Here is a 17142-nt window from a genome sequence, read left to right as displayed (position 1 = left end):
TGAACATAGACAAGGTCTTTATCCAATCTGAGAGTAAACTGCCTCATCTGAAAGTCGGGGATAAAAATAATACTTCTTAGGTAATAACTTCGTTGTGATACACATGCGTGAAGTTAACACTTGTAAAAAATTTAAAGCTAAACTTACATGTAATAAGTGTTATGTGAAGATGTCTCAAAATATCTAATTTCAACTGCCATTTGAAGCAAGTGCATGGATACTGATGATTTGCTTTTGAGAGTAAATGTGACTATTTAACACAAATTCAGACACCTATTTAAGTAAATTCAACCATTTAATTCCGAGTTCATCACCACCACTAATAGTTAAGGGTAGCAAGTGAAACATGAGTAACAACACAAATACACTGATAGTACAGAGAGGAAAATGGCAGGAAAATGCGGATCGGAATGTAGGCACAAAAGCTTAGAAGCATGGTAGAGAAATTCGAACACATTCAGCTAGCAAAGCATCCAAAATGCAGTAACCGACATGGTTTACTTGGGCGATAGACAGAAAGTTCAGCCAAGCCTTCTAACTAATCTATTTTTTAATGATGTAAATGTGGACATTGTTTTTAAAGTATCATTAACAAGTATCATCTTAAGAGTGTCTTTGCAATTCTAGCTACTCTTCAAAAAATGTCTTACGATGATAAGTACATACAGTCATGTAACGTAGTCCAACTAAAAGCAAAGGAAGGATTAGAACATTTCCAGGGCTCTTTCACCCTTTGGCTTCCACCATTTCATTTGGGTTGATTTTCCAACTTATATCTTCCAACAAGATAAACTCTCCCTTCTACTTGCCAGACTCTAAGTCCCAAAGATGTGGACATAATGCAGAAGGGATGGACTGTACTTATCAACGTTGGCGCGTGCTCAGCATCCTCCAGCTTCACGGCCATGCCAGATAGCCCAGCCTCTGAGCTTGTTTACAGCCAGCAGTGGTGCATAACTTCCAACTGGATCGTTGCTTTGCTTTGTTCTTTTCCTTTAAGCTGATCTGAATTCAAATAATTAGATGAAATAGTGCATTACCAAAAAAGATGTGTTTATTAGCTCTGGTGAACTTGTCTCGTTATTCATCTTTTATTCAAATAAAAGGCGATCAGGGAAATATAGAAATATAGAAATTATAGAAATATAATTTTTTTAACAGAAAAGGTGAATTTCCCTGAAAATGGGTTATAGACCAAAATTTGCTAGCACCTCATCACAAGTCACAGGATGGAAAGTCCTCCAGTCTGTCCCATGTTACCCGACTGCCCAGGGAGGCAAAGAGCTCCCTCATCTTGTTGATTGTTTCACCCCACAGAGCTGAGTGCTGGAGAAGCACATTGAACTGCTTCATATCGTTCATTTTAGGTTTTCAATAGTGAAAATATTTTGCTCTATAGCTCTGCCTTTAAACAGGAAAGTTTAAAATCTGAAAGAGACACAGAAATATTGAAGCATGAGTACTTAGGCAGAAAAAATCAAGTTTTGAGATTAAAAAACAGGGTGTGAAATGAATTACTAAACCCTAACATGTATTTTTTTTCTCCCTGTGGACGTTTAGGCAGGTGACCGCCAAGTAAGGCAAGCGCATTTCTGCGATAACCATCAAATGCCTTGCAGTTTGTTTTGTTTATCACCAGCCGCCTGCCGCGAGCACGGAGGGTCACTCTGTTCGGGTTTCCATAGCAGTGAGCTGCAATGCTTGGGGCACAGCCCAGTGTGCCTGGCGGAGCCATCGGGGGACATGGCATGTGGGAGCTGCTCATCCCTTGGCTCTTGAACTGTTGCCAGCACAGCACGCGTCTCCTCCTTCTTCTCGTTACCGCACTGACCTGGGTCCTGCTAGAGCTTTCTTTCCATGCAGAACTGTCCATCGTTTGCCTGTGGTTCTGCAGGGGACAGGGATCAGGCCCGTCGTACTGTTTTCACCTTGTGTGACAGGGAGAAGGTCCATTTTACAAAGCGATGTTGTAACAATCAGGAACTTTGCATCTCCCTGTCCCCCTTAATGTCACTCATAAAACCAAACCGGACGAAACCTCTGCTATGCACACTCTTTTGCCGACATTATGGGGAACAGGCTAGACCACCCAAAATGAGCGGGGGTGGAAGAGAGCCATCATTGTTCCTTCGAGGAAAAAAAAAACTGTTTACCAGCAGTGATGGGTAAATCAAAGAAGAATTTGGCTCTAGAAGAAATAGGAAAAAAAAATTCTGAAGTTTTATGAAGTATCTGAAGTAAAACACTGAACTACTCAATAGTAGGAATCGTCTCCTGGTTCGGATTGGCACGAGGCTAAATTTCCCATGTTAAAGTTGTATATGTACCCCGGGCTTGTTTACCAACTGTGGGGAAGCAAGGATCTTCAGCCAAGAATTTCTGGACCGGGTGAGCTCTGGGAAAAGAAGATTTCCCCCAAGTTCAGTGATTTCTGTCCTCTGAATTGGGGCAAATGTTTCTGAGCACATCCAAAATGACCCTTTGCCTTCCATCACGATGAAATCACATTGTACAAGACCAGAAAGAAATGTAGGGCATATCTACAGAAGGAGGAGCCCAAACTGGTCTGCGGACTTTCAAGGTGCCTGAGCACCTCATACTTTGAACACTCATAACAGAAAAAGCAGAAATTTCAGGATTACCTGAAGGAAAGAATGTTCCTCAGACTACGTCTATCACCATCACCCTTCTTTCAGAAGAGAAAATCGGTAAATTATTACCACAACAGGTTTCTCAGAGGTTTTCCCAGTTTTCTAAAGAAACGGAAATTTTCCAAAGCACTGCTGATATTTCAACTATATTAAGTGCCTGATAAAATCATGAATGATATATGTATTTTGGTTGCAGAAGTATTTATAGCTTTCATCAAGAAAAAGGATCTGCGACTATTGTCTAGGTAGTCATGGTGATGACTTAAATTCTGAAAACTGTGTCTGTGGGAATAACAACCAGATGGACATGGGATGCGCAAAGACCATTTATTTAATTAGCTGATAAAATCAGAAAAAAAAGAAAGAAAGAAAGAAAGAAAGAAAGAAAGAAAGAAAGAAAGAAAGAAAGAAAGAAAGAAAGAAAAAATACTGGTAGGTAAAACTGAGACTTGTTTTTCCTGAACTTATTCAATTTAATATGTAAACCTCGTATAAATTCTATAATTACAATGTTCTATACATTTTCTGTATTAATTATGACAACTGGGCTTAAACACAGTAAAAAGCTATTGTTTTCGTCTTGCCAATAAAGAAACTGAAGACCAGAGAGAATAAGTGACTCTTTCAGAGGAGCAGAAGTTGTAAATGGCACAGTTAAAAATAGCCTTCAGGACTTTAGGTTCTTTTTAGAAGCTCTGCTACACTACGCATTTCTTTGTTGCTTCTCCAAGTTAAATTTAAAAGATATTTTGATCAATTAAAGAATTTTTTATGAAAATCTAAAATAGCATGGGATATTTAATTCTCTCTTTCTCCTCCTTAGAAAGGTAGGTAGGTAGACAGGTAAGTAGATAGAGAGATGTATATATATATATGTGTATATATACATATATATATATACACACACACACACATATATGTGTGTGTGTATATATATATATATATATATATATATATATATATATATACACACACATATATCTCCTAGTGTAGAAAATCATGTATTGTTTGCCACTGGTCATCTGTTAAAACAAGAATAAATGAGAATAAAAAACTAATGATGTACTGTATGGTAACTAACATAACTTGATTTTAAAAATTAAAAAAAAAAAGAATAAATGAGAATAAAATTCTACACGGGAAGAATATATAAACAAACCGAACCTTCAAATATACGGTAACTTCATTATCACAGATTTTCTTGGCTTTCTTGGTACTTCTGCATGTTAATGCTGTCTGGGTCAGGTGCATGTGTTGAGTTGTGACCATTTGGATCAAGTTCTTCACTCCGACGTTAAGTGACAGAAGCACAGCAGCTCAGAGAAAATTCTTACTTGATAGAATGGCTCAGTCGGTGAAAGCTTCTCTACTAAAAAGCATGCAGCTCATTACTGAGATGTTGTGTCCACAGTTTTAATGACCCCAATCCAATTTCACACACTGCAAACCTACGTGACTCTAAATGTAATTACGGGGCCAGATTTTGTTGATACATCAACACCATACTTTGAATTGAAAACTTTTGAATCTTAGGTGTAAGTCTCCGTGAAGACACACAGAGGGGGCACCTGGGTGGCCCAGTCAGTTAAGCGTCTGCCTTTGGCTCAGGTCATGATCCTGGGGTCCCGGGATCGAGCCCCACATCAGACTCCCTGCTTAGCACGGAGTCTGCTTCTCCCCCTACCCCTCACCTGGCTTGTGCTCACTCTCTCTCGTTCTCAGATAAATAAAGAAAATTAAAAAAAAAAAAAAAGACCCACAGAGAATGGCATAGAACATGTGTGACATAGAAGGACAACAATTATGTTTTTCTTTAGAATTGGATATCTTACCTTCTGTTATCTTCTCAAAAATACTTCTATCTTGGATAAACATAAAGGTAGAGAAAGTGTAGTTCTAAGTTAATTTTTAATTATATCTGTGTCATACAAAATAATAATAATAATAACAACAACAACACATGAATGTACTTTGTAAGCTAAAGGGTAGGCAGTCTTTGTGCAAGGGAGTTTGAGGAGGGGAATATCACTTGCATATTAGCCAGGTTTTTGTCAGGAAAAATCATCCCTTTTCTTCAAGGAGTCAGAAATGCTTTAGAAAAGAGACTATTTGCACAGGAAGCTTCAGAAATCTTGAGATTGTGGCAGAGGCATCAATTGGAACTTCTGCGATTTACAGCAAGTTTTGAGCAGGGTGTTCTCAGGTCTCGTACATCCCTCGTAGGACTGGTCACACTGGCTGAACCATCCTGTCTCGGGTCTACTTCTGTATCTTCATGTTACCGTTGCCTTCACGTTTTGCAGCGCCTGAGGCTGGTTTCCCTCTACAGTTACCTAGGAGCTTTACCAATGTGTGCCCCCTATCATCCCTCCTGCTTTCAAGGACTAGTAAGATCAACCAGTGTAGTGCCTGGAAATATAGTGACTCAACAACGAATCTCTTAAAATAAGAGAAGTGAAGTGAGAAAGTCGGAGGTACTGTGTTCTGATCGCCTATTTTTATGTGTGGAGCAAGCTATATGGGTTTGCTCAACCTGATTTCAAGGTCACGTTACCCACGGCGCACTGCATTCAGCAAAGTAAAATAATGGAAACCTTTTCCCAACCCTCAGGGGAAAAATGACATCATTGACTACACTCTCAGTGTTGATTATAGTCCACGTATATGTAGGCTTCATTTCTTGGTGTCTACTACTGTTCGTCCTCTAGGAAATGCTGGTGCTTAAAAACTTTACAGAGATCATATAAAAATAGCAACAGCAACCCTCGTAACAATAGCATAACACCTGTTGACAGGTTCCTCCATAGTCCATGGTCTACATATATTAACTTATATAGAAAGAACCCTGATGATCATTGTATGTATGAAGTTTAAATAACTTTACTGTCATCTTATCTATGAGAAAAACTGAAGTCTAGTGGCTGCAGTGGTTAAGGTCACACTAGCTGCTAACAAGATAAACCCTGAAATCTTAGTAGCTAAAACAGTAGAAACTGACTTCTCTTCTATACAACAGTCCAAAGAGAGGGCTAAGTGGGTAGTCTTTCTTACCATAATTCAAGACTCAAGATTTGTACTGTTAATGGCTCCACTATCTTCAATACTGGGCTTGCCAAGTTGCTGTGGAAGAGGAAAATCATATCACTCTAGACATGACACTCTTCATTCCTGAACACTTCCCATGAGTGAGAATCAGTCATACAGCTTCATTTAGAAGCAAAGATGTTTGGAAAATTGAGACCATAACATAGAAGCCTCTGTCTAGCAGTATGTTCATACAATGGGTGGGGAGCACGAATCTTTGGTGGACAGCTGGCCATTTCTGCTAGAGAAGGGGTAAGCTACTTTCCTAAAAGTGCTCTTGAGTATTAGGGAAGATGGAAACTCTTCTTTGTAACCAGATGTGAGCTCCTACTCACAGTGTCACATTTCTGAAAGTATGTCTTATGGTTTATTGGCTCCTTCACTGCCCTGCATATAAATCTTTATGGTTGTGACTGTATATAGCATAGTGAAATTATAATAATATTTTATGGCATTCTTCAAAAAAAAAAAAAAGCCCCATTACTTCCTGAAATTCTGCCAGCAAAATAATGTTGAGAAATTCCATTATGGGGTAGAGTAGTCATGTTCTAAGATTGGAATGGGTGTCACAAAAAGATATAATTTTCAGTCCTCAAAGGACACAATTTTCAGCACTTTCCCTACAATAGTCCCTATAGAAAAAAAATCTAAATGTACAGTTTGCCAAATCAAATATTATTCAGTGGTGCTTTATCTCTTTGCTGTATCAATCTTATTTGATGGAGTCATATGTGGCCTAGGACAGAACTGTTTTTCTTATTAACAGCTTTTCTAATATAAAATTTCACAAAGGCAAGTTTTGTATAAAATATTAATGTTGGAAATAACTGCCTTCTACCAGTAAGATTTTATCGGTTATGTCTAAACACACCAGAATAAAGAAAACCACTTGCCTCCTGCTGTCCAACAGCAATGGAGAACTGTAGAAAGTCCAAAGATAAAAAATGCACAGAAATGGAAAAGACAATATTACCTCCTCCATTATGTTCTTTAAACAAAACACCCTGATGGGATTTGCTATGTACATTGCTGAGCAAGTTGAACCTCTCTGAAATTAGACAGAAAATAAAATTGCTACATAGCTCTTTAATTCAGCCAATTCAATTTTACATGTGTTTATTTAACAATGCAGTGGAACTCGGAATGCTGACAGATAGGACTAGCTGACTGACAGTCTGCACTGGAAACTCTCAGATTGGTGTTTTGCTATTTCCAACCTTTCTTCCTATTAACGACAACGTAATTATAATTTCTGAATCAAATGCACCAATGCTCTACACTTATTTTTAATTCAGATGGAAAGGTCAAAAGTAAGACCTGTAAATAACTACTAATACTGGTTTCCTAAAGTGTCAAAAATGGAGAAAAACATAACAAAACTAGAAGCAGAAAATTAGCCTTTTCAACTACCGACATGAACATCAGTTCAACAAATATTTAGTGAGCACTAACCGTGTGCTATGCATTATCGTAGTGTACCACAAGAATGAATCGTAGGTCCTTTTTCTCTTCAGGGTGATTACAATGTAGTTGGGTGAAATATGTGCATACATTCTTCAAAAAGCAAAATACAGATAACAGCCATTAATGCAGCTCTTCTTAGAGTTCACCCGTGGCCAAATCTGGGAAGAGGCTGTATATTTGTAGCATTTTTATAGGGGGTCTGAAAGCGAATCACTAAACTTAATCCAGAAAAATACCCAATAACTAAAATATTAGGAATCAATGTGAAGTTCCTTATGATACTGATTTAAATCCATGAGATGGAGGAAGGCCCCCAAACTGCTATGGGCTCCTCCTTCCTCTCTTACAAGATTTCACAAACAGCTGTACACGCAAGAGACAGAGACAAATGAGAAGGTCAAGCACCACATTATTGTGATAATCCAACCGTCCATAACTCCCAGGTAAATCCCATAGTAAAGCTCGGGTGGAATGCTTGACTTTGACAGGACAGTCCCTTCCTTGGCTTGAAGTTCTCATCAGAGCAAGTTGCTGAGCCCAAATTAGTGAGAAATGCAATGCACGAACGCAGTTGTATCAGGTGAAGGTGGCTCATCCTCCCCAAAGTGTCAGACCAAACTCTGTTGGTGGCTTTTATGATGTAGACAAGAGATTGAGAAAGCAGGACATTAGAGCCAAGAATGCCTGCTTACCACATGGAACCAGGAAAGATGATGGGGCTATGGTCGTGTGCATACTTTTTCGCAGAGCTATCCCTCCATTACAAGATGCACCCAATTTGTGTTTTGAAAACTGGCCAAACTGGCAATGCCTGTATGTGGTTGTGTAAACAGAAGCAATGTGAGGAGGACTAAGGAACAGGTCAATAGGGAAGAGACGGCTTTCCTAAAATTCAAATTCTGTTATCCTCTATGCTCTGGAAAACATTTCTGAGAAAAATTTCAATAACCAGCTGCTGTAAAAAAAAATAATTTGCATTATGATAGGGTGTCATTACAAAATGAGGTTAAAAAAAAAAGATTGAAATACGTCAAACTCCATCTACATAGGTTCTCTTCCTTCGGGAGGGTGGAGGGAACACAGCAAGGTAAGGGGTTAGTGAAGTGGGTGATTTCCCCTCCACAACATGTAATATCATGTTATCACGTGACATAAGCTACACCTTAGTCCTTTATCCTCAACAAATTTAGAATAGTACTTACTAGTACTATAAATAGTTAATAGACACTTCTAATTTAGGAGAAATCTATAAGGCTATACAAAACCCAATAGTTTGTCGATACATTCTGAAAGAAGGCCAGCAATAAAGCAAATATTAATATAACACATAAACCTTACCCAAGTGGTAACTAAAGCTGTTGATTTCAAAGCCAGCCATCAAATTATGACATGTCATGAAACTTATAAACAATTTCTCAGAGGTTCCTCTTGCTTTGTTTCTTTCCAGAAATATTACTATGTTTCCTTTTGAATAGCCTAACAAAATACTTCCATTTTTGAAGGCCTATTACTGCCTTGGGACATAATAGATCTAATAAACAAAAATATTTTCAAGAGAATGATGTCACCAAGGTGGTGGGATAGGAGACCCCATCCTTCATCCCCCATAAAGAACAACAATTAGGTAGCTATTCACCAACAAAAACAGCCCTGGAAGATCTCAGGAATCCACTTGCAAAGCTTCCCTAACACAATGGAGCAAACATCTTGAGAATAACTGCACAGAAAGAGTAGGAAAAATGGTTTCCTTTTGCCTGTATCATCCTCTCCCCCAGGCCAGCACTCCTCAGTGCCAAGACAGAACTCTCCAGCCCGCGACAGTTCCTCTCACCAGGGAAAGGAGAGTGCTGTGAGCAAAAAGCTGCCTCAGTCTTTCAGGGGACTGCATGAAAGACCCTGTTTGGATTCAGCCCACCCAGAGCCCAGCATAGCTAAGACATTTAGTGATGGTGAGAACAAGGAAGAAGGACAGGTACTACCAATAGCAGCCATAGGGTGGGAGTGACCATGGTTGCCAGGGGCCTTCACCATTGAGGACCTCCACAGCCCTTGCAACCCTGAGGATCCCAACAGTTTTTATCACGGACGATCTTCTCACAGACCTCAGCAGACTGCTCCACAGAGGACCCCAGCAGCTTTCACCACTAAGGAAACCAATGGCCAACACAGCCACCATGAAACCATGCAGCTTTTGCCACTGAGAGCTCCATGGGAGGAACTCTGGAAAATTCACAAATATGGGAAGATTGAACAACATGCTCCTAAACAACTAATCGGACAAAGAAGATATTGAAAAGGAAATCAAAATTTTAAAAATGCCTTGAGGCAAATGAAAATGGAAATATAATATACCAAAACTAATGGGATGTAGCAAAAACAGTTCAAAGAGAGAAGTTTACAACAATAAATCCTACAATAAGGGGTGCCTGGGTGGCTCAGTTGTTAAGTGTCTGCCTTTGGCTCAGGGTGTGATCCCAGGGTCCTGGGATCGAGCCCCACAACAGGCTCCTCCACTGGGAGCCTGCTTCTTCCTTTCCCACTCCCCCTGCTTGTGTTCCCTCTCTCACTGGCTGTCTCTCTCTCTGTCAAATAAATAAATAAATAAAATCTTTAAAAAAGAATACCTACAATAAGAAAAAAAGAAAGAACTCGAATAAGCAACCTATCTTTATGCCAGTAGGAACTAGAAGAAAAATCTAAGCTCAGAGTTAGTATAAGGAAAGAAATAAAAATTAGAGTAGAAATAAATGAAACAAAGACTGGAAAGAAAAAAATAAAAGATCAATGAAACTACGAGGGTTTTTCTGAAAAGATAAAGTTTATAAAGATTTAGTTAGACTACAGGGAAAAAAGAAGATTCAAATAAAATCGGAAATGAAAGAGGAGATATTACAACTGATAGCACAGATATACAAAAGATCATGAGACTACCATGAAAGATTATACACCAACAAATATGATAAACTAGAGGAAATGGATAAATTCTTAGAAACACACAATTACCAACACTGAATCAAAAGAAATAGAAAATGTGAATAGAGCAATAATGAGTAGGAAGGTAGAATCAGTAAAAAAAAAAAAAAAAAAATCTCCCAACAAAGAAAAGTTCAGGACTAAATGGTTTCACTGGTGAATTCTATCAACCATTTAAAGAATTAACACCAATTCTTCTCCAACTCTTCCAAAACATTGAAGAGGAGGGAATACTCACAAACTCATTCTACAAGGCCGGCATTACCCTGATTACCACAACCTAACAGACATTACAAGAAAAGAAAATTACAGGCCAATATCCCTGATGAACACAGATTCAAAACTATAGAACAAAATACTAGCAAACTAAATTTAATGCCATATTAAAAGAATCATACATCAGATTCAAGTTAATTTTATCCCTGGAATGCAAGGATGATTCAATATATGCTAACCAATAAATGTGATATAGCACATTAACAAAAGGAAAAATAAAAACCATACAGTCATCTTGATACAAAAAAAAAGCATTTAACAAAATTCAACGACCTTTTATGATTAAAAAAAAAACTAATAAATTACATATAGAAAGCATGTTCCTTAACATAAGAAAAGTCATATATAACAAGCCCACATCATACTCAATGGTGAAAAGCTGAAAGCTTTTCCTCTAAGATGAGAAATAAGACAAGGGTGCCTGCTCTTAATCTACTTGTGTCCAGTAGAGTACTGGAAGTCCCAGACAGAGTAATAAGACAAGAAAGAAAGAAAAAAAACCATACAAATTGGAAAGGAAAAAGTAAAATTGTCTCTATTTGCAGGTGACATAATCTTATATATAGAAAATCCTAAAGACTTTACCAAAAACTGTTAAAAGTAATAAATTTATAAAAAGTTGCAGGATATAAAGTCAACATCCAATAATCAATTGCATTCTATACCCTAACACAAAACTACCCAAAAAAGACATTAAGAAAACAATCCCATTCACAATTACGTAGAAAAGAATAAAATACCTAGAAATATATTTAACGAAGGAAATGAAAGATCTGTATGTTGTAAATGATAAAATACTGATGGAAGAAATAGAAAAAGACAGAAATAAGTGGAAAGATATCTTATGTTCATACATTAGAAGAATCGATACTGTTAAAATATCCATTCTACCCAAAGTGATTTACACATTCAATGCAATGCCTATCAAAATTCCAGTGGCATTTTACACAGAAAAGACATCAAATAGCTAAAGCAACTTTGAGCAAGAAAAATAAAGCTGGAGGCATCTGAGCTCACAATTCCTAACTTCAAACTATATTGCAAAGCTATAGTAATCAAAACCATATGGTATTGGCATAAAAACAGACACACAGAGCAATATAACAGAAGAGAGAGCCCAGAAAGAAATCCATGCATAGTCAAGTAATTTTGACAAAGGTGCCAAGAATATACAATGGGCAAAGAATGGTCTCTTCAATAAACAGTGTTGGGGAAACTGGGTATCCACATGCAAAAGAATTAAATTATATTACACTAGACACAAAAACCAACTCAAAATGGATTAAGACCTGAAACCATAAAACTCCTAGAAGAAAACACAAGAGAAAAACTCTAATATTGGTTTTAGCAATGATTTTCTTTTTGAATAGGTACCAGAAGCAAAAAGTAAACAAGTTGGACTACTTTAAATAAAAATTTTCTGCATAGAGTAGAAAGCAAATAATAATTAAAAGGTCATCTATGGAATGGGAAATATATTTGCAAACCACATATTTGATAATGGGTTAGTATCAAATCCTGCCATTTTCAACAACATGAAGGAATCTGGAAGATGTTATACTAGGTGAAACAAGCCAGACACAGAAAGACACATTTCAAATTATCTTACTTACATGTGAAATCTTTAAGAAAAAAAAAAAAAGAGTGGAATTTATAGTAACAGAGAGTAGAATGATGGTTATCAAAGGTGAGGGAATGGAAGGAAAGGGGAAATATTGATCAAAGGGTACAGATTTTTCACTTATGAATAAATTTTGGAAGCTGATGTACAGCACAGTGACTGCAGTTAATAATAATACATTATATACTTGAAATTTGTTTTAAAAAAGTAGATCTCATATGTTCTCACCACAAGAAAAAAAATGGTAACTGTGGGAGGAGATGGATATATTAATTAGTTCTATTGTGTAATCTTTTCACAATGTATAGTTATATATGTATTTCACTATATACAGATGCATATAAGGTGTCATGTTGGACACCTTCCATATATACAATTCTTATTTGCCAATAATAAAGAAAATATTTTTAAAAAATAATTTCAGGAGTGCCTGGGTAGTGCAGTTGGTTAAGCGTCCGACTCTTGGTTTTGACTCAGGTCATGATCTCAGGGGCAAGGGATTGAGCCCTGCATCAGGCTCCACACTCAGTGTAAGAGTCCACTTGAGATTCTCTCTCTTCCTCTGCATCTCCCACGCTCCCTCTAATAATAAATAAATAAATAATAAATAATTTCAAAGACCAGAAGAACATCATGCAGAAATTCAAACAATTCGCCAAGCCCTTTCCTTTCTGAATCCTTAAGCAGCACACTCCATTTTGCTTTGAAGAACTTCGAAAAGATATTTGCTATCCTCGTACCAGCACTTCATCCATTTCATCCACCATCTTGTGAGCTTAATGAAGCAATTGCCAGAATTTTCCATCACCATGCAGTTCATTAAGATAGGATTTTAGGGGCGCCTGGGTGGCTCAGTTGTTAAGCGTCTGCCTTCGGCTCAGGGCGTTATCCCAGCGTTCTGGGATCGAGCCCCACATAAGGCTCCTCTGCTGGGAGCCTGCTTCTTCCTCTCCCACTCCCCCTGCTTGTGTTCCCTCTCTCACTGCCTGTCTCTCTCTCTGTCAAATAAATAGATAAAATCTTTTTTAAAAAAATAAGATAGGATTTTAGATTTGGCCAGACTACCTTTCAATAAAGTTAGACTCTGTATGTTGACTGAGCGAGAAATATTAGAGGAGGGGTCATCACTGCTAAGTTTGTATAGTGGAATATGAAGGAATGGTCCCTGAGCCAAAGAGAGAGGGAAAAATGAGAAAAGGAAGCAAACCTTTTGGCCACCGGACTTATACAGTGATAGAATGGCATCTCTCTAGCCTTAGGAATATATCCCATAAATGATACTATGAGAAGGCTATTTAAATATTTCCAATGCATCAGACATTTTTCCCCTGCACTCAACACCTGCAAGCCCTGCCATAGCCACACACTCCCAGGAAACACATGGGGTGACATCACATGTTTTTGCAACTGGGGGGAGGCAGTGCAATATCCAGCTTCAATGCAGGGCCTGACTCCATGCCCCAGGGTTTTGCTTCTTTGTCGATATCCTCCATAGCACATCCCCAAATGTTACTTATTGCTTAATGAAAAAACAGATCGCTCTGCCCAGCACTAATAGTTGTTAATATCCTAATAACATTAATGTATGCAATATTGAGCTGAATTGTAAGGCTGACAAGAGCCTACGTGTGTGGAAATGTAATTACAGTGGAAGTTTAATGATAAATCACTGCAATTTCTCTCTTCCTTAATAAACTGTCAGGTAGTACCAAATAAAGCAGAAGCAATTAGGGGAAGCAACAGGCTCTGGGGCTGAGGGACAGGAGGGATGGAAGAAATAGAACCTCTGCACCCCCATAATAGCTTGCATCAACCACTGGGACTTCACAGGTGCTGAACTCTGGTCACAGGAACATCAGGCCCCTGCACATCCACCCAGAATATAGCATTTTGATTTCTCATCAGAGGTACCTCATTTTCAACTGTGATAAAGGACCTTAAATATCCAAACAGCTCATTAAATTCCACCTATTATTTCTGTATTCCCCTCACACCTGTTTAAAGTGGTTATTTATAAAACACTAACATTTTATTTAGTTTTTTCAAAGGCAAGCAATCCCTTATTCCCCAGGTCTTTCAGCTGTGATTGCTAGATGCATAGAGAAGGGTACAGACAGTACAGTGAATCTGGGACAGCTCCTGGCACAGGACAAGGGCTACACTGCCAAGCACGGAACAGCAAAGGATTTAGAGAGTGACAGACCTGAGTCCATAGCCCAGCTCCATAACTTCACAGCTGGGCGACTCTGGGCAAGTTGTTTCAATCACTTTGATATCCTATTTCCTGATTTATAGCATGAGGATATCAGTGAATAATATCTACTTTATAAGGCTGTTATGAGGAACAAATTAAATAATGTATTAAACTTCTGACGTGTTCCTGCCACCTATAATGCACTCAGTACGGATTATTAATAGTTTATTATTATATCATCAGTTGTCACATATTTATGTGTCCATCCCCTCCCTGCAGCCTCCACATGTTTGCGAGAACTTGTTCCTGCAGTGAGACTAAAGGATGGAATCATTACAGCATCCGGACAGACAGGATTATTGTAATTATACTGTCAACCCTATTATTGGACACCTGAGGGAACTCAGTTGATCTGAGTTCATCCATCTGATCTCCAATTTGTCAGATATGAGCTAAGGACCAGGCTCTGAAATAGGCACCCCAAATACAACCATGAATAGAGCACAGTCCCTCTTTACCCAAGAGTCACCATCTTTATATCAAAGCAGACAGTTTAGAGGCAAAGGAGAAATGCACCAGCAGAGGCAAATTGCCATTGCTATACTCAAACACCAAAGAGAAGGAACTTACATCTCTGGCTGACCATCTGAGAAGGTGTTCTAGAGAAGCTGGTATTTGCTCTGCTGTCGAAGTCTATATAAGATGGAAACTCTAAGAAGAAAATCAGAGTACAAATAAATAAATAAAACTATGTGCAAACATCATTAGTCATTAAGGAAATGCAAATTAAAACCCCAACCAGATACCACTACTTAATAATTAGAAAGGCTAAAATAAAAAATAAAAACAAACCACTAAAATTCCAAACACTGGAGATGATGTGGAATGACTAGATCTTTCTTTCTCTTTCTTTCTTTCTTTCTTTCTTTCTTTCTTTCTTTCTTTCTTTCTTTCTTTCTTTCTTTCTTTCTTTCTTTCTTTCTTCTTTTTCAAGACCTTGTTTAGGGGCATCTGGGTGTCTCAGTCAGTTAAGTGTCTGCCTTTGGCTCAGGTCATGTTCCCAGATAGAGCCTTGCATCAGGTTCCCTTCTCAGTGGGGATCCTGCCTCTCCTTCTGCCCCTCTTCCTGCCGTGCTTTCTCTCTCTCTCAAATAAATAAAAAATTTTATTTATTTGAGAGAGAAACAGAGAGAGCATGAGCAGAGGGGAAGGAAAGAGGCTGAGGAAGAAGCAGACTCCCAGCTGAGCAGGGAGCCTGATGCAGGACTCAATCCCAGGACCCTGAGATCATGACCTAAGCCAAAGTAAGACGCTTAACTGGCACCCCCAAAGATTTATTTATTTATTTTAGAGAGAGGGAAAGAGAAAAAGAGAGAGCACGAGTTGGGAGGGGCAGAGGGAGAGGAAGAAAGAATCTCAAATAGACTCCACGAGGAGTGTGGAGCCCAACATGGCTTAATCTCATGACCCTGAGACCACAATCTGAGCTGAAATCAAAAGTTGGATGTCCAACTGACTGCAGCACCCCCACGCCCCAGAGCAGTTCTATATCTTGACTGTGGTGGTAGTTACCAGACTTCAAGAATCATAAAACTTTAAAAAGAGTGGATTTTATTGTATGTGAATTATACTTTATTTTTTAGAAGGACCCAGACTAGGTCCAAAGATCTGGAAACATAAGAACAGAGTAGCAAATTCAGGTTTCGCAAGTATGACTAGAGAATAGGGGGTTATCATGTAGTTATTGCTTTACTAACTATCTGGCACATGTTAGAAATCTGATTACTCTATGTAGCATAACGGAATGGAGGGGAATCACTGGGTCAAGAGACTGGAAATAGATAGGAGCCAACTTGCCCCAAAACAGGGACTAATTGACAGTCTGTATGCTTACTTTTGGTTCAGTGAACTAATGGATATCTCTGTCATTTATATCATTTTGTGAATACTATCTTTTTTTTTTAATGAGTACCATCTTAAAGGAAGGGAGAAAACATACAAAGATGGGGTACATCGGGGTAGCCACATAGACTGACTACAGTGAGAGTGGTTTCTCTTAAATTTGTGCAGTGTGCAACTACTCAACCACACATAGCAGCCCTAAGGGCATTTGCTGGGAAAATGTTTCTCTGTTTTCACCTCTCTAGATATTTGAGAGACCTTTGCTAAGGAGAAACATAAATAACAGTTGGAACACAGAAGCGAAGCGCTAAAAATGAGAGCTATATAATTCCACTGGTTTTATGTAATTAGGCCACCTTAGTCAAATATTTTTTCAACAATTTTTCCATATATATTTATATGTCCTCTTATGTGTATATAATACTCCAGAGTACTGCATTAGAAGATAAGGTAATACAAAATTTTTTTCATCGGAGTAAAACTTCATCTCAAACAGGAGTCCTAATAAGAAGTCAACGTTACAACTCAGGACATACAGAGAAACACATGGCGACTGCCCAGCCTTGTGGATCTGTGCACCCAGATGCTGGGAAAAGGCTGGAATTGAAGGCATGAGTCCCGGGAAGTGAGGAGAGCTGTACCTTTACAGTGTACAGTGGGATTTCACCATATTTATTATTTCTGGAGCAATAGGCATTTTGAGTGGTCTACTAACCATTATTAATTGACTATCCCAGAATTCCCGTACTGTAAACATTAGTCTCTTGGAAAAACGACTTTAGAAGATAAAATCAGGCAGAAAGTCTAATGTTAAATAAGAACTCTTGATTATTTCAATCCCGAGCTGCTCTACTATGAAAGGATGGGTGTTCCAACAACGCGTGGATCTATCTCCTTCTAGAAGGGGAACATCAAGGAGGGCTTGGGGTCTTGGTTTTGTTTTATTTTATAATAATTCTTCTAGGTAAAGGGGCCAG

The 17142-nt window shown here is 38.4% G+C and overlaps 1 long non-coding RNA gene across 2 annotated transcripts in view; it reads right to left on the bottom strand.

Moving 5' to 3' along the window:
* Nucleotides 1-345: 345 nt before the first annotated feature.
* Nucleotides 346-17142, bottom strand: part of LOC123791080 (uncharacterized) — a 45958-nt gene continuing 29161 nt past the window's right edge. For both annotated transcript variants that reach the window (XR_006779275.2, XR_015722565.1), the window contains 3 exons: nucleotides 14894-14974; nucleotides 3816-4020; nucleotides 346-1928 (listed from right to left, as the gene is read on the bottom strand). This is a non-coding gene — a long non-coding RNA (uncharacterized LOC123791080). The remainder of the gene's footprint in view (nucleotides 1929-3815; nucleotides 4021-14893; nucleotides 14975-17142) is intronic.

This window comes from Ursus americanus, chromosome 32 (genome assembly GCF_024610735.1).
Source record: "Ursus americanus isolate L20-20 chromosome 32, mUrsAme1.1.p, whole genome shotgun sequence".
NCBI lineage: Eukaryota > Metazoa > Chordata > Mammalia > Carnivora > Ursidae > Ursus > Ursus americanus.
Note: the sequence above shows the minus strand (reverse complement) of the source record. Positions and strands in the feature narration are given on the sequence as shown.